This window comes from Sus scrofa, chromosome 1 (genome assembly GCF_054392235.1).
Source record: "Sus scrofa isolate SSC_HxYL_T2T_F1_AM1 chromosome 1, Sscrofa_HxYL_maternal_Yorkshire_Landrace_v2.0, whole genome shotgun sequence".
NCBI lineage: Eukaryota > Metazoa > Chordata > Mammalia > Artiodactyla > Suidae > Sus > Sus scrofa.
In genome coordinates, this window is record NC_139383.1 from 123,522,300 (window position 1) to 123,540,464 (window position 18,165).

The 18,165-nt window shown below is 44.5% G+C and overlaps 1 long non-coding RNA gene across 2 annotated transcripts in view; it reads left to right on the forward strand.

Annotated features, from left to right (window-relative positions):
* LOC102160652 (uncharacterized) overlaps positions 1–18,165 on the forward strand; it is a 282,960-nt gene that overhangs the window by 154,889 nt on the left and 109,906 nt on the right. The window lies entirely within an intron of this gene.

An 18,165-nucleotide genomic window follows, 5' to 3' on the forward strand; every position in this document is an offset into this window, starting at 1 on the left:
CCACACTAAATATGACTGTTAGGTATGTTTACTCTGGCTACTTAATGGATCGCCTGCCCCCAAAAGAGCCAGCATATATTGACACTCACCAAAAACAAACCAGATGCTGAAGGTTTGAATGCTATGACAGTAGAGATTGATGAACTTGAAGTGAAGAAAATGTAAGTTAAGGAAAGGAGAGCACTCATCAATACACACTTCATGATATCATGAATCTATTAACATCTTAAGAGCACTCTATTCCTGGGTGAAGGAGGTATAATTTTTTTTCACATGAACTACTCTCATTAGAACACCTTGAAATGGTTTTTCTGAGGCTGTGTTCTGACCCTCATCATTCTGTATGTTGTGTTGTAGTGACACAGTGCAAAATTGTACCTAAGTCCCAGTGCCCTCTCTCAAGTAAGGAAGCAGAGACGAAGCAGACAATTGTGAGAGAGACATCTATGGGTAAGCACAGGTTGTGGTGGAAGCTCATAGTTGAGGACTAAACCCAAACTGGGGGCCAAGGAAGGCTTCCTGGGGAGAATGCCGTCTAACTGGGGTCTAAATACGGGTTAGACTGAGCCATAAAATAAAGAGTACTTAGAGTTTCCGGAATCCAGATATTTCACTATTGAAGTGGAAGCTTCCTAAAAACTGCAAGTTTGGGATAAATTCTAGAAGCAGAAAACAGCATAAACTATAGCCTGCAGAGCCCAGCTACCCTTGAGTGCTACATTTCATGGGCTTTTCACCACACTTGCTTTCATTTCAGATCCCTATTGACTTAAGGCTGGCCTCACCTTTGAGATCAGTGTGGACTAGAATAACGTGGGAACATTTTCTCTTGTATAAACAAGAAAATTTGCAGCTCAGGTGGTGGTACCCAAACTCAATTCCTGTCACACCCCCCTCAAGAATGAGCAGTCTTGCCAGGATAAGTGGAAAGGCCCTGGTGAGGGGGCTCCACCTGCCCCTTGATGAATGGTCTGTCAGGGGGTGTGACAGAGGCAGCCTCCCCTGCCACGTGAAAAGTGCTGGGCAGAAGCTAACAGTCTAGTCCCTCCACCTACCTGGGGCTGGCACCTCTGGCTTGCCCTCCCATGTCACTTCTGAGTCTCAGTGGGGAAAGCATGTCAGCCAGAGCCCATCCATCACGGAGCATTTGTCCAAAATCAAAGCCCCACTGCCCTTCATTAACATGGCTTGAGACATTCCCAGATGATCAGAAATTTGTTAGCAGGTCAGAGCAGGGCAATGGGCAGATGCCTGGGGTAGGATGTGTCAATCCAGGGACAGATGTCATTTTGAACCTGGGAAGATGAGCCCCAATGGCGAGGTCTTTAGGAAAGGCATCCCCACCCTAACCCCCTGTACCACCACCACCCAAGGACCCATTTCAGGAGAAGGCAAAGGGGCAAAGACAGCCAAGAAGGGGAATTCTTCTTCACAACCTAAATGCTCTTGACAGCTCTGGGTAACCTCTTCTTCACCAACCCCTTCAACAGTGCAGAGGTGGCAGATAAATTTCCAGGGAAGGCAAGAATGGTACCTGAGGCCCGGCGACCTGGGAAGGACCCCAGTGTCTTAGCAACAATTCTGAGCTTCAGTTTCCTCCACTTCAAAATGAATGACATCCCACATTTGTCACAAAGCTTTTCAGGAAGACTTTGTCAGATAAGGTACTCAAGGCTACCTGGCACAGCAGCGGGCACATATGGTAATTATTATTACTCTCATAAAATTATAAGTTACCATGGAATTCTGCCAGTAAATTACTGGCCAGTAAGATTGTAGATTTTTTTAAGTTATAGTTTGGCTTTCTGTTCTTTAAAAAAACCACCTTTGATGTAAACAGGAATTCTTGCTATTGAGAAACTCAGGTACACAATTAAATCAGCAACATATGCGTTTGCCCAGATCCAAGTTTTTATTTTTCTTAAAGCCCCCCCGCCCAAGACAAACAAACGAAATAACAATACCAACAAACCTCTCTTCCTGAGCTACTATTGAGGCCTGCCTCAAAAGTAAAAGTTAAAGATTGGAAAAAGAGAGATTCATTTTCCTTTCAGGCCACAGAGCACCCCGCTAGCATCATTGCAAGAGCTCACATTTGCAGTAACTGAAATGACAGATGCTGTCAGTGAAACTGAAGAGGCCTCGGGAGTATCGTTGTGGTTTGGCTAAATGATGATCAGATGAAATATTGTTGGTTAAGTCTTACCGAGGATGTCTTCACATTAGAGCTATTTGCAAAAAAAAAAAAAAAAAGGCAATGTGAAGTCAGCATGGGCTTGCTGTTTTTCTCGTGCATGTTTTTCATTTTGATATTATATCATGAACAGCTGTAAGGATAATGTTAATCGTCCCTTCTGGAAACATTCATCACAAGGGTTTATTTATTATTTGGTTTAAGTATTTAAAAGTTAAAGCATTTCCAAGCTGTCACTATTGAAATATTTCTAATATTGCAAAAGGGCAATTATTTCAGAGAGCCTGCTCTTAAGATTTCCACTTAGGAGAGAAAATAATAACCAGTGTTCTATGGGTTTGGTTAACGCAACTGAAAAGCGCATGGGGAATGGTTCTTTTTTCATTGAGAACCAAACATGTTGCCTTGTAAAACGTGGAGCTATAAATTCTGAGAAGGTGTGGATGAGTGACTTGGGGGTTATTGATGTGATAGAAACCTGGCAGGCTTTGAACAACCAAAACAAGAATGCAATCACGTACGACTTCACAAAGGAAATGCTTTTATCTCAGCCTCACGATTGTCCTACAGTTAGGCATTCATAGGACTTCATTGATGAAGACACCGAGAGTTTTCATGGTTTACACAAGATCAACCACTTGAATTTTTGTTTTGTAACTGAAGTGCCAGACAGTGTGCTATGCTGGGCATAGCTTCTACTAAACCAGACTGGATGAATTAGGATGGAGAAGGAAAGCCCAGGGCTCTTGGCTCAGGAAGCTAAGCCGAGAACAGGTAGTGCTCTTACCCCTTGGCCAAGAAGCTTTGTGTAGGGCACAGTTTGTACAGTCACACAAGAAGACCCTGGTTCTAGGTCTTGGGGACACAAAATGGACCGAAAATGGCACAGTCTTGACCTTTAGAAGTTGATAATCACTCAGCTAATACAGGTCATTTTAAAAAAAAGAACCTCACATCTTTGGATATTTGGATAACATGCATTCTCTTATTCCGTGCCTTTTTTCTGATGATGTTACAGAAATTGAGTTTGTCACTTATAGCTCAATGAAACCCTACTAGACAGGGAATGCACAGTAAAATCTCATTACCACTACTCAGCCTCCTCTTGGTATTCAGTGCCAAGTGTTAGCTTTGCCAGTTGGAAATACATCCCAAAAACTCGCTCCACTTTTTTCGGATCCAAAAGAAGCCTCTTCTTTCCCTCCACGGTAAATTGTAATATGTGGAAAGCACAAAAAAATAATCTTCTGATCCCATGTGGACTAGAAAAGAAATTAGTTAAGGCATCTCTGAAGAGAAACGTGGCAAAACAGCTGATTGTGAAATTTGTCACTACAGTGCAATAATTTTTAAAAAACAAATTTTTTTTTAAAGGACACTTGAATAGACTTTACGGTGGTATCTTTGCAAATGAGATCCTTCGGTGTTGAGAGCTTAGGATTTTCCCTGGAAACAAAACAATAAGGAAATGTAAGAATGCTGAAGGAATCTGAAGCATTACTTTGTGGAAACTGGGTTGGGACCATCTCAAAGGAACAGCAGAGGATGTTCTGTGCCCCCAGTGACTGTGCTTCTCCTCATGGATTCCTTTGAGGCTCAAATGGAGAGTTGTTCTTGGCAGAGCTCCACTGATGAATGCCATTTTTCACCCCCTCCTTAATCACCACGATGGAGTTATTGCTACCCTGCAGCCTGGAAAGCCTCCTCAAATGGTACCCTGGGTCTTTGACTTGGTGCAGGGTAAGAGGCACAAGAATTGAGCTCAGAATAGAAGGTTGATTTTGGGAGATAGGGTGGCCAGTGATGCTGGGCTATCAAAACCAAGAAACCCAGTTTAGAAGGCTTTCCCATGTACCTTCTGCCTAAAGCTCTCCTACTCACCTGCTCTGGGATGCCTGGTCTCCCTCTCGTGTAGCTGTACAGGGCACTGAAATGATGGACATGAATGGCCTTGGTATAAGTGCTTATTAAGTCTGACACAAACATAGGGGATGTGCTCACCTATGCACTCATGGGCTGGTCACTGGCTCCACCTGGCCCGTGGACCAGATGGAGGACAGCCAGGTAGGAATAAAATCCTTGAGACTTCAGACTCCATCTGGCTCCTCCTCTCCCAGAGTAGAGGCAGGGACTAGACACCCAGTTCTCTGGAGTCTCAGTTTCCTCTCAGTATTGAAAACAAAAAGAGTAGCAGCTGCACAACCTGCCCTGAGGTATTCCTGCAAGGTTTGAAGGGGACTGTGACTGTCACTTTCAGGGTTCAACAATGAGTTTTTAGGATTGTCACCCTCTCAGCTCGCTCTGAGATGTTTCGGGCAGTGTTTCTACCACCGAGAGCTGGTTCCCATTGTGAAACAAAGGACCTTGTTCTCACCACTAGGAGCTGCTTCTCAAGAGGAGGCTTCGGGAAGGCAGTGGCCTGGAGTGTGATTGCCATGCACAGGGACACCAACTCAGCTACAGGAGAGTACCCCTCTTGTCCGTCCTCCCTTCTCTGAGGTTCCTCCATATGTGAACACAATTCCCCCCAGTCTCCTCCCCACTTCTTTTTTTGATCATCACAACTGGAAACAGACGCATCAGTTTATTTTCTTGAAAAGGGAGTGTTTTAGGGTTGCAGTGGCTGGAAAGTTCTGTGAAGGTGTCTGCCTGGACAGAGCAGACAGGTCTGCACAAGCAGCCCTGGGGGCGGGGGAGGGGGGGGCAGAGCTGAGCACAGACACACACGTGCTGAGGGCCCCTACCCTCCAGGAGGGGACTCTTCTTCTCCCTTTGACCTGCTTTCATCCCCCTTCCCATAGTTCTCCACCTGGGTCTGAACTCTTTTATGTGACCCTCCTCCGTCCCTTGCTCTCTCACTCTGTCCTTCATGCTTCCTCACACCTCACTGGCTTGATTGTTCCTCCACTTTTCCTCCTCACAGCTCTTTCCCCTTCGGACTTTCCTGGGGTCCATCCTAGGCTCAGAGTAGCCTCCATTTTGCCTCCAGCCATGCCTTCGCCTTTCCCCCTACTCCCTTATTCTAGGGCTCGGTCAACATTCCAGTCCCCTCAGGCTTGGGGCAGTGGGGGTTGTGCAGTCCCAAGATCCAGAGAAATTAGGGGGGCCCTTTAAGTTCCAAGAAAGTGCCAATGGCTTGGCTTAAAACAGGCCTGTCTTGGGGTCCCCCTCCCCACTTACAGCACTATCAATTAGAAGCAATACTGAGCTAAATAGCACTGCTCACAGGGAAAACCTTCCTAACTGGAAATCATTACCTTTTTACTTTTTTTTTTTTTAATAAATCATGGTCTAAATAACCAAATAATGAATCTCTCACTAAGCAGTATAATCAATCTTCATAACCCACGGAAATACGCTCTGGAAAGATTGCATTTTACTGCTGTTGAAAACCTCAGTTTCATCAAATAAAGGAACAAATTGCCATTCAGGAAATTATTCTTGGGCTAAAATATGCAATCAACACTTAGCTTCCCACCTGCACAGTCCTAGAATGCACATGGGGTAATGACATTTGACATGGGGCTTGTTCCACTCCTGACCCAGGAGAAGGGTTTTCATATTTTCAATTTGCAACGTCTGGCAAGATTCCCAAAGTAATTTTCAATTAAAGTCCCTGGTACTTGTCAAACATGAAGACATTGCCCAAAAGATGGAATAACTTCATTAGGAGGAGACCTACTCATTCCGTCAAGTATTTCAGCTGAGTGTGCAAATACTATGCTCTTTTCTTGTCCAGACACTGTAACTCAACAAAACTAAGTCATTTTCTGTCTCCTGTTCTCTAAGTGGACACAAGGTTATGCAGAGGGGATTGTCCAGCCATAGCCTGTCAGTGTTATTCCTGCCTTTGAGATCTGCTCCTCTTCCTCATTTTAGCCATGTTTGTTCATTTCCTTAGCTGATTCGACTTAGACCCAGATAGATTAGGGGCAGGTTCTAGCCAGTCAGAATTCTCCAGAAAGCTTCATACTGGACTTGGAAGGGAAGCTATTTTCTCTATCACATTGTTGTCAATATTGGCCCAGAGCTTCCCTGAGGGAAAAAAAAAAAACAACAACAACTCGGGGCAGAGAATAAAACCCTTAGGTAGAGAAACCCAAAATCTACAGTCTGGAGTAGAGCTCTGAACACACTTGATTACCTGGCTCCAGCAGCCCTGAAATCCAGTTCTTGCCTTGCCCTTTCCACAGAAGAGTATATGAACCAATGCTTGATTCTAATTTTACCTAAGCTTATGCAAATATAATTTGTGTCCTTGCTACCCCAAGAATCCTTACTAACATGTAAATGATAGCAATAGGATATGTTGGCAGAATAAGAATGTAATACTGTTAAACACGTCCTAGGCATTGTCCTTAAATATTTTGGCTTTATCAATAATGGATTGTACTTCTACCATGAGCCAGATTCTTAAGATACAAAGATGATTAAAATATGGTTACAGACATCAAGGGGCTCAAGGACTGGGAAGGAATACAGACCATGAACAAGCCCATTGTCAAAATAGAGATTCATAGGACCATAGAAAATGCCATGAGAGTGATTAGCTACAGCTAAGGCAGGCCGGAGGGCTTCATGGTAGAGAGAGCACTTTTCCAAGTCTGGAAGTATGAATGCAACTGCAATTGCATTTGCAGTTGAAGGTGTAAAAGATGCTGCAGGCTGAGGGAGCATGTGCTAAGTGTCAGAGGCCCAGACATGTGTGGCATTTCTCAGGAGCATCTAATCATTTGGTGTGGATACAGCCCTGGCACCTGGAGTGGAAGGGAAAGGTAATAAGAAATGTACCTGAGGAGGTAAATTGGGAGCATGTGATAAAAGCCATAATTTCATCCCTGGACAAGGAGACAGAGGTCTTGAAGCAAAGCAGCGGGGGAGTTAAACAACCAGCTAAGGGCTTTTAATTTCAGAATTTCAAGAGCAGTGTAGAAGTGAATGGATTATAGAGGGGAATGACAAGAAACAAGGGGGTCTTGTGGATGTGGGAATGAACATGAGAAAATACAAAAAATAACTTCAGAGGCACAACTGCCAGAATATTATGAGAGAAAGTGCAGAGAAGCTGGGAGGGATAAGCCAGGAGCATCTCAGATTTCTAGACTGAATGGCTGGGTAGACAGTGATGCTGAGAATTGGAATAAGAAACACAGGAGGAGAAAAAATCTTAGTGGACCACAAGGAGTCGAGAAATTCTCATCTCACCTCTTCCATCGGCCAAATGTCTGACCTTGGATACATGACTTAACACACTTTTGTTTTCTCAACTAGAAACTGAAAAGCCTGGAAAACTTCATCCTAGGGTTCCTTCCTACCTTGAATAGTGTGTGATTCAGAAGACAATATGAACAAGACAGGTCTGACAAAGCCTAAAGGTCAAAAGCATAAAGTTAAGCAGGGCATGGCTGAGAACCCTGAATGAGCTGCAGACCAAGGGTGAACATCCCTTTGATCTGCACAGAGAAGAACTACCCTGAGAAAAGGGCATGTGGGTTTGGGGAGAGTATGGGACAGTCTCCCTAGGAGCATGCTTCACAGAAGTCATTCTTTGCTTTCCATAGAGCTGGGCAGTCTATAAAGACCCACTCTCCTGTGTGTGTTTGGTAAATGACCATGATGGCATTGCAGACCATTGGGGAAAGAAGACAGTATTCAAAAATGATGATGGGCCAGTTGATGACCCATGTGAGGCAACATGGAATTAAATCCAAACCTCAGGCCAAACACAAAATCAATTCCAGAAGAACTGAGAACCTAAATGTAAAGGCAGAATCAAATATAGGAGAGTGTCTTTATAATCGTACAACTAATGGACTTGGAAAAAATATTCTAAATAATTCTACACTTAGAGTAACATTTTTGAAACTCTTCTGAGTCCCATTATATTTCTTCACCCAGCTTCCTTTAAAGTTAGCACCTTGCATAATAAATATAACATATGATCAAAACTGAGAAAGTAACTTTGTTCATTATAGTTCATAATACTATGAATTAAACGCTTTGAATTGAAGGACTTTTTTTAAAAAACACAAAAACTACATGTAAAATATTGATAAATTCAACCATATTAAAATTGAGTTTCCGTGAGGTTGCGGGTTTGATCCCTGGCCTCACTCAGTAGGTTAAGGACCTGGTGTTGCCATGAGCTATGGTATGGGTTGCAGATGTAGCTTGGATCTGGCGTGGCTGTGGCGGGCAGCTATAGCTCCGATTGGACTTCTAGCCTGGGAACATCCATATGCCGTGAGTACGGCCCTAAAAAGCAAAAAAAAAAAAAAAAAAAAAAAAATTCTGTTCATCAAAGAACACCACAAAGGAAGGTAACAAATTGAGTGTCAATATTTGCAACACATACAGCCAATGAAGGATTTCAATAAGAATATAGAAAGGATTAGAAGAACACATACAAATTATAAGTCAGTAAATGACCTAAAGGAAAAATGGATAGAGTATATGAATAGGCATTTGACAGAAGAAGAGAGACATATGAATGTCCAATAAACATGTAAAAGATTTCTCAACCTAATCAGTAATCAGGAAAATGAAAATTCAGACCTCAAGACCAACAATAGCAAGTCCTAGAGAAAATATGGATCAGAATTCATGGCTGCTGGCTGGTAGGCATGTCAATGGTACCACCACTTTAGAAACCTATGTGGCATCCTCCTTTACTGATTTGGGCATTAAGAGTCTGAGTCCACTGTAAAGGATGAACATAAAGAGGAAGAAGCAGGTAATGAAAGAGTCAGCTAGTGATAATACAATTAATCCATAGACATGAAAGGACTGAGAGCCCAGGGAATCCCCACAAGGCCATGAGAAGAGGCCGGCAGATCCAACAAAAGCCAGTGAGATGGTTCAAAATCAGGACCTTCCATGGGATTTATCAGGTTGGCCTTTAGAAATTGGCTTTTGAGTCATCTGTCAGCTTCTGAGGCCAGGAGATAATTTCCCAATCCTTAGGAGGGAAGAGATGGTTAAACAAGATATATATAAGTAATAGTAATATACATGTACTTACTGGAGTTGAATAATAAATCCAGCTATTATTGAACAACTAGTACCTGAAATGGGTGACCTGAAACAACCTTCCAAATGTCAGGACTGGCACCTGGCTGGACTGCCATCGCTGATCCACCAGGCCCAGCTCTACCACAGTACCAGGAGGAAGGACTTGCCTGATAACAAGTGCCAGGGTGCTGAGGCTGATGGAGAGCAGCAGTTCTCAAACCTGGCTGCACGCTGGACTCACTCTGGGAGTTTTAAGAAATGCAGCCACCTGGGTTCTACCCCCAGATTCTGATTTAATTGACATGGGATGCAGCTGTTATATTGGGAACTTTGAAAGCTCCCCAGATGATTCTGATGTGTAGCAACTGGAAAACAATTTTTAACAGTGCAGCTTCCCTTTCAAAAGTGCCTATGTGGGATCACACAGTTAATAGGCTATAACACCTGGGGCAAAAATAAGAGCAGGTGAGTGCCTAGGGCTGTGGGCCACAACCTGAACATTTTGCAGAGGTTGCACAAACACGTAGTATAGAATGGCAGTAGGGGCACTAGTTCACACTGAACAATGAAGGAATTGTTAGTGTGTCCCCAAGAATAATGATATCCCTTCCCTTTTGATCAGTAGCTATTTTTAACACTAGGGTTTCTCAGCAGTGGCACTATTCTGGACCATATAATTCTTGGTTGTGGGTGCTGTTCTGTGCATGGTAGGATATTTAAATCATCCCTGGCTTCTACCCACTAGATAACTAGCATCTTCCCTGCTGACAAATAAAAATGTCTCTAGACATTGACAAATGACCCTAATGGACAAACCTGTTGCACAAGCAGGCATGCACACAGATAGCAGGATGCGTGTCTCCACTTGCAGACAGAGCTCATCTTTAGGTGGGATTTTTTTTTTTTCTTTTGCAGCCCCTCACATTTTGTGTTAGGGCCCAGGAGAACAGGGGACAGGGTCACAGATACAGCATCTCACTAAGCTGGTGAGCACATATCTGATTCCAAAGAGCCCCTCTCCCTTCTCCTCCCAGCTCTGCTTAGCACTGAGGAGAAGAAAGGCCAGTTAATGATGACAGGCTGGCCTAGAGGACAGTTTGAACCTAGTTCTTGGGGATTTCTTCCAAAAGGAGACGTGGTCATATCTCTTCACTTTGGTTTGGGGGTCTGGTAACCATTTCTAGAGAAATAAGCAAAGCGCCTCCCCACATCCTGTTACTGAGGTAATTTTTTAAGCTGTGCTCAAGGACCTCGCACCAGGCACATCTGAGCAGAGGCTCTGCACGAGTTGGCCTGATAGATTAACCTGTCTCAGAAGGAGCCTGTGTGCCTCTAATTGTTGTAAAATAAACACGGGGCTCTGAGCCTGGGGGAGGCTGGACTTTGTCAGGTTCCAGGCTGATCTTGCCCACGTCACCCTCACCTCTGAATAATGAGCAAGAGGCCCAGAATAGAAAACTTTACCTTTAACTAATAATAATACAGTCACATTTCCAAGTTCAATAGCATAATATTTATTGAGCGTGTTGGCTGGGGATAGCACAGAAGCCAGGATCCCTGGCCTCCAAGAGCTCCCACTGGCACACACATGAACAGATCAAGCAATACTCATCAGTTCTCAGGCATGCTTCTGGTTGAGGAGAAGTGTGAAGGAAGAATTCAGTGGAAGCTAGGTGCAGCTGCCAAGGGGGAAGGAGAGCTGAATGATTCAGGCCAGAGAATCTGGGGAAGGACTCCATCAGTGGAGGATGAGTGAAGGCTAGAAGGGAGGAGGAAGGCAAAGAAAGCACCCTGGGGAAGGCTGGGGGATCTCTGGGTCTCAGACCTCAGTTGTTCTCAGAAATGTCCATTGTGAGCTGTTGGCTCTGGTTTTTTTGTTTGTTTGTTTGTTTGTTTTTTCCTTGATCCAAGATCCCATTAAGGAGCACACATTGTATTTGGTTAGAACAGCCTGTCCATCTGGCAGGGTTTTTAAAGACGATTTAAATTTATCAGGAGGAGTCTTGCCCCACTGGATAAATAACGTTAAAATATGTCTGGTGACAAGATAGCTATTCAGATATGCTGGGAAAACTGTTGAAATATTTCAAAGCCTCTAATTGTAAGTCAGCAACCACCTTGCAGAAATCTTTAGAACCTACAGAACAAAGAAAAAACTTAGAAATCACCTAATTTCTTAATTTTACAGAGTGTGGCCTTATGTAATTTTTGGAACAAGGTGGAATCAGTCATTTTACAGATGGAAGGACTACGACTCACAAAGACAAAAGGACTGTGTATTATAGTGTGCTTTAAAAAAGACAACAGAAGTGCCTTCTTAGCACAGTGACATAGGCTGTTTTAATACAGGCTCTGCCATCTTTCTTATGAGACTGACTCGTTGTCTCACAAAAAAGATGGCAGAGCCTATGTTAAACTTTGATCAGTTTTTTCAGCATTGAGTATCTGGATTTCAATCCAGGGCTCCTCTCACCCTCTAGACCCACACTGGTCTGAGGTACAGTGTTGAGGATGAAGGTCTTGGCCGGCTTCACTTCATGGTCAAGATAACTACCCCAGACTCTGGAGAAACTCCCTTAAGGGTGAGCACTGGGGTGGACAACAGCTGAGGGGCCGCTGCAGCTGCCTGTCGTTTCCCATGAGGAGGGAGGGAAAAGCCAGAAAAGCTGTTGGAGGCGTCCCACCTACCAGGCCTCACACAAATGGCCTGCAGTTTCTGCTGGCAGACTGCACTGCTCCACATCCCAGATGATTGACTTTGGACAGAAATTTACTTGGACTTTTTTCATTGCTCAGGAAGGCAATCATGTCCCCAGGAAAGAAGAGCTCTGGTCAGCTGCAGACCATGCAATCCTTTTTTTGGCCTCACAGCAAAGGACATTTCTCAGAAAAGGCCATCACTGGGAGCTGGGCCACAGCAACATTATCAAACAGCCTGTTATTCTGTCTTTAGTCCCTTCCTTTCTGCATGGGCTCCACTGCCCAGATCCTCTCAGCCCCCAGGTACCCAGAGGCCCTGTTCTACCCAGGGCTTCTCTAAGGCAGTACCAAAGCTACAAAACCATTTGTATTCCCCTCCCATTTGCTCAATTTTCTGCTCCCTCTGAACTCTTTCAGAAAGGGGTGTTGAGAACTAATTCAGTTGGAAATGACTGAGAAGGGGACTTGCATTCTTGAAGTAAAGCCTTAGAGAAAAGTCTCGCACCTTAAGGCTCTCGAGGGGATTAGTGTACAGCCTCTGAGACTGCATTCTTTGCAGCTCCAGAGTTCTGCAGAGGGGCTCAGGGGCTGCCACCAGGCTGAGGGCTCTCAAGTAGGCAGGAAACTCCAACTGGCTTCCATCAGAGCACCCTGCTTCTATCTGTGTTTTATATTGAGGTCCCACCCATAATTTCTGTTCAGAGCAGTTTGCTTTTCAAAAGAAAGTTTAAAAGCCAGTCATCAATGCTACGTGAATAAACCTTGAAGACGTCACACAGAGTGAAAGAGGCCAGACACAATGGACAGTATGCATAACCTGTAATTTCATTCATCTGAAATACATAGAACAAGCAAATCCATAGACACAGAAAGTAAAGCTGTGGTTGCAAGGATGAAGAGACCTCTTTAATACCTGCGCACCTGAAAAGAGCACAGCCCAAAGTCAAAAGTGGATCCCTAATCAAACTTTAGACTTCATGGTAGAACTGTACGCAGATTTGGAAGATTTCCTGTGTCCTTCAAATCACATGACAGCCTCATAGAGGGCTGACTTTAAGCAGAAAGAACAATGGTCCTCCCTCTGTCCTTCCTCCTGTAATTTACCCATGTGGCAGAAAGATGCTGCTGTAATGAGAGCACAGGATCTAGACAGAAGGCCAGGATGAGAACAGAGTTTTGTGTAGGCTTATGCCTGGTGGGAAGAGCAAGTGGGACCTATGCTCCACTCACCAAGCCTTGGCCAGACTGTAGAACTGCTTCTGCGCTGCCTGTCAGCAGTCCTGCTCCTGGCACCTTTGTGCTGCATAACTGAACAAACAAACAACTTCATCTCAGAGTTGGGTTCCTTCCCTACAAAATGCAGCTGATAATAATGCCATCAAGAACTGAATGAGTTAAGGGAAAGTTGCAGTGCAAGCATTGTTGTTTTTACTACCCTGTGAAGATGCTTTAAAAGGGCCTCCATGCCCAACGGCTGTGTTCTGTTTGTGTACCAACCACCTATCAGGTAGAGATTCAGAATTGCATGTTAAAAATGCCCTAGATCCTAGGGGAAAAGAGAGGGAGCTGGAAAGGGGAAGATAGCTCAGAAGAACAGGATTTGCTACAGGATATAAAAGTTACATTTTTTCAATGTAGAATCAAACAGAATCTCTTTTCCTTATCTTTCTGCCTTAATTGTTTAGAGCTGTAGCCAAAGGACTGAGGCGAAAGAAAAAGTCTGACAAGCCAAATTCCACAAGTGCATCTGAGGGCCCCTGGGATAGGGTGGTGATATGGTGGGGGAGGGAGAGCAGGCAGAGCTTTCAAGAAGGTAGTGATGCTTGAGCTGGCTTTGGAAAGACGGGAAACATATTCGACAAAGAAAATTGAAGAAGGCCCAGAGGTGGCAAACTCCAGGAGCACTGCCTGGTTAGAGGGGCCACATCTTAGGATAGCTGATGGTGGTGGGAAGAAAGCAAAGCAGGGATGCATTTGACTTTCCTCAGGGCCCCTCCGGGACATGCTCTGAATGGTCCTCCCAGTTAGAGCAGGGACTGGCAGAGAAGTGGAGCCTCTACTAAATTCTGACCTGAAATCCCTTTGCCCTGAGGGGAAGGACAGGAACCTCCCTCCAGACCCACATGGTTCTCATCCACAATTTGGGGTGTCATTTGATGGATACATTTCTATCACAGTGAGCTACCTCCTAAGAAGCCACTCATTTTAGGGCATCTTCCCAAAGAAAATGTGGGCTCTAGCCCCACAACTTCAGTCCAAGGGACACCTCTTGGTGCTCGGGGAGCTCCCACTGTGGCAGTGGATTAAGAGTCCAACTGCAGTGGCTCAGATGGTTGTGGCGGCAAGCCCTGCACAGTGGGTTAAATGATCCGGTGTTGCCATAGCTGCAGCTTAGATTCATTCCCTGGCGTGGGAACTTTCATATGCCACAGGTGCAGCCATAAACAAACAAATAAAAAAGTTATTTCACTATGGTATATGGAATGACTGGCCAGTGGGGACCTGCAGTATAGCACAGGGAACTCTCCCCAATATTCTCTGATAATCTATATGGGAAAAGAATCTGAAAAAGAATGGGTGTGTGTATCTGTGTGTGTGTATATATACATATAAAACCAAATCACTTTTTTTGTACAGCAGAAATTATCACAATGTTGTAAAGCAACGATGCTTCAGTAAAATTTTTAAAAATGGGGAAAAAAATCAGTGCTCGAGAATGGCCCACATTTCCAAGCTCCCAATAATCTGCTTTCTTTGTGAATGTGAACAGTGGGCTGAAGGAGAGGGCTCTAGGTGTTTTCAGGCATCGTGTGCAAATCTTTTAAATCAACAAAGGGAAGAAACCAGGCTCGGTCTCAATGGGCACCTCCACTATAGATTATTAAAGATCCCTGTGGCAACCACTCATATCATGACATTGAATCAGCCATGCAGGCCCTCCTTAGCAGCAAAAAGACTTGTGTAATAATTCCCTGGCCACCTATTTGGGGAGCTGTGTGAAGGGGAGAATCTGCCCTGGCCACCCTGGTTGTCATTCAGTGAGCTTTAGTTGTCAGTGATTTGGTGGGACAGGGCGGGGGGGGTGTAATTTAGTCTTATGTTTACCAAAGTCAATTCCTAATTTCCCAATGGAGTGGACAATCAGGAGAATGGAATTATCACTCAGGGTAGCAGGGAGAAAAGAACTATAGGAGTTTGCCCAGACTGAGAAGGTAGGGCATCCCCTTTCCACATAAGCCAATGTCAAAGGCCTGTGGCTCAAGGTCCCTGAGGATGGGAATTGTGTACATCCCCCTGAGGACAGGCCTTCAGCACCTCACATGCACTTTGCCTCTTAAAAGGGGCCCAGTGGAGTTCCCTGGTGGCCTAGCATTGTCACTAATGTTTCCCAGGTCACTTTTGTGGCATGGGTTCAACCCTGTCCCAGGAATTTCCACATGCCATGGGTACAGCCAAAAAAAAAGCTCAACTAATTGTCATTACATCCATATGAAATAGAATCAGTATGTTGTATCATATAGGTAAATAAGATATATTTGGTGCCTTGAGTGTGTTGAATACATAACGTACTAGGGGTATATAAGTGATAATACGTGTCCCTCTGACTGGGAAGAATGCAAATCAACCTTCTTTTTCTAAATGTCAGCTTGACCACTTGAACATAGAGTTAAAATATTTGGGGCCAGGAGTTCCCACTGTGGCTCATTGGCTTAAGAACTTGACATAGTGTCTGTGAGGATGCAGGTTCAATCCCTGGCCTCACTCAGGGGGACTGGCATTGCCATGAGCTGTGGTGTAGGACATAGATGTGGCTGGGATACAATGTTGCCATGGCTGTGGTATAGGCCAGCAGCTGCAGCTCCAATTGGACCCATAGCCTGGAAACGTCCATATGCCACAGGTGTGGCCATAAATAATAATTTGGAGCCATAGAAACTCAGGACTACAGACACTAGTTAAGAAATCCCTGAGAACTGATGGCAATCTAACCCCTGCCAAAGATTCATCTGGGATATGGGCCCTCTTGTACAAAGACAACCCAAGAACATGGAAAGCAAACGTTGTTAGGATCCCCAGACTCTACTCCTTTGATGAGCTGGCTCTGGCTGTCCAGTAGAATAGCCAGTGGCCTCATGTGGTCATTGAATCCTTGAAATGTGGCTAGTCCAAATAGAGCTGTGCTGTAAAATACACATCAGAAAAGATGTCATGTAAGAAAAGAACTTAACATACATGATTAGCAAATATTTTATATGGACTATATATTGAAATGATAGTTCTGGCTATATTCAGATAATTTTTAAAATTCCTTATTTCACCTAGTGTTTTGGGAACTTTTTTAATGTGGCCACTGGAAAATCTAACATTACAAATGTGATTCACAAGAGCCAAATGTGGAAGCAACCCAAATGTCTATAGACAGGTGAAGGAATTTTTTTTTTTTTTTTTTTTTGTCTTTTGTCTTTTTGTTGTTGTTGTTGCTATTTCTTGGGCCACTCCCGCAGCATATGGAGGTTCCCAGGCTAGGGGTTGAATCAGAGCTGTAGCCACCGGCCTACGCCAGAGCCACAGCAACGCGGGATCCGAGCCACATCTGCAACCTACACCACAGCCCACGGCAACGCCGGATGGTTAACCCACTGAGCAAGGGCAGGGACCGAACCCGCAACCTCATGGTTCCTAGTCGGATTCGTTAACCACTGCGCCACGACAGGAACTCCTGAAGGAATTTTTTTATTTTTATTTTTTTTATTTATTTTTTATTTATTTATTTTTTTGTCTTTTTGCCATTTCTTGGGCCGCTCCCACGGCATATGGAGATTCCCAGGCTAGGGGTCCATTCGGAGCTGTAGCCACCAGCCTACGCCAGAGCCACAGCAATGCGGGATCCGAGCCACCTCTGCAACCTACACCACAGCTCACGGCAACGCCGGATCGTTAACCCACTGAGCAAGGGCAGGGACCGAACCCGCAACCTCATGGTTCCTAGTCAGATTCATTAACCACTGCGCCACAATGGGAACTCCCCAGGAATTTTTTTAAAAATGCGGCGTGTACGTAATACAGCTTTTAAAAGGAAGGAGATGCTGACACACTACAACAGGGATGAACCTTGAAGATGTTATGCCAGGTGAAATAGGCCAGTCACAGAAGGATAAATAGTGCATGATTCCACTTAAACAGAGCATCCAGGGTAGTCAAATTCATAGTGATAGCCCAAGGGTGGTTGCCAGGTACCAGGGGAGGGGGCAGAAAGCAGTCATGGTTTAATGGGTGTGGTATTTCAATTTGGAAAGACAAAAGAAAGTCGTGGAGGTGGATGATGGTGGTAGTTTTACAACATTGTGAATGTACTGTCTCTGAGCTATACACTTTAAAATGATTAAAATGACAAGTTTTTTGTTATGTATGTCTTCACCACAATGCAAAAAAATAAACATAAAAGGAAACTAAAACGAATACGATGAACTGAAAGGACTGTGAATTCCAAAAGTGAAAAAATCGATCTTACTAGATCTTCAGTTTCCAGGTCAATTAAAATGGTAATTTCACTGCTTCTTAAGCGTCAGCTCGGGACTCTCTCACTGATAGAAAGCAGAGTTTTCCAGATGGTCCAAGGGAGAATTCCAAAGTTTGCCCTTGGCCATACTGGTGAGGCAGGGGCTCCTGGATGTGACTGTGGGTGAGCTGACATGAGTGAAGATTCCCAGTCTGGGGCTGGAAGGAGGAGGAAGCTGCTGTTGTTGATGGCAGGCTACACTAAGAGAAAGAGATGAGAACAAGAAACATCGTCATGTGGGGCCTGTTCCCGACAGGGCTCTTGGGACTCCAGCAGGGAAAAGGAGTTAGGGCTTTTGGAAGGAAGAATAAGCTGTTGTCAAGAGGAACTGTGTGAGATGTAGCAAAAGCAGGGCCACTTTGAAACCCAGGTAAAAAGACAGCACAGAGCAGGGGACAGTTCTCTTCTCACTCAACTTGGGCACACCTGTGAGGGTGACTGTGAGCAGAACCTCTCTGGGCACAGAGGCTGGCATTGCCACCAGCAGCAGTGACTTAAAGGCAGCAGAGAGAGGACCAGGTGGTGACTATAGACAGACAGCAGGTTTGTGGCCTGTAAGGGCTTTCTCTTTGTTAAGTCACAAAACTATTTGGAGAGGCTTTGTAGGAGGCTGGAGGCATGCAGCATGCGGGGGAGCAGGAACAGGAACTCAAGAGTTATTGATGGAATGGGGCTTAATTTGTACCCAGGCTGCTGAAGC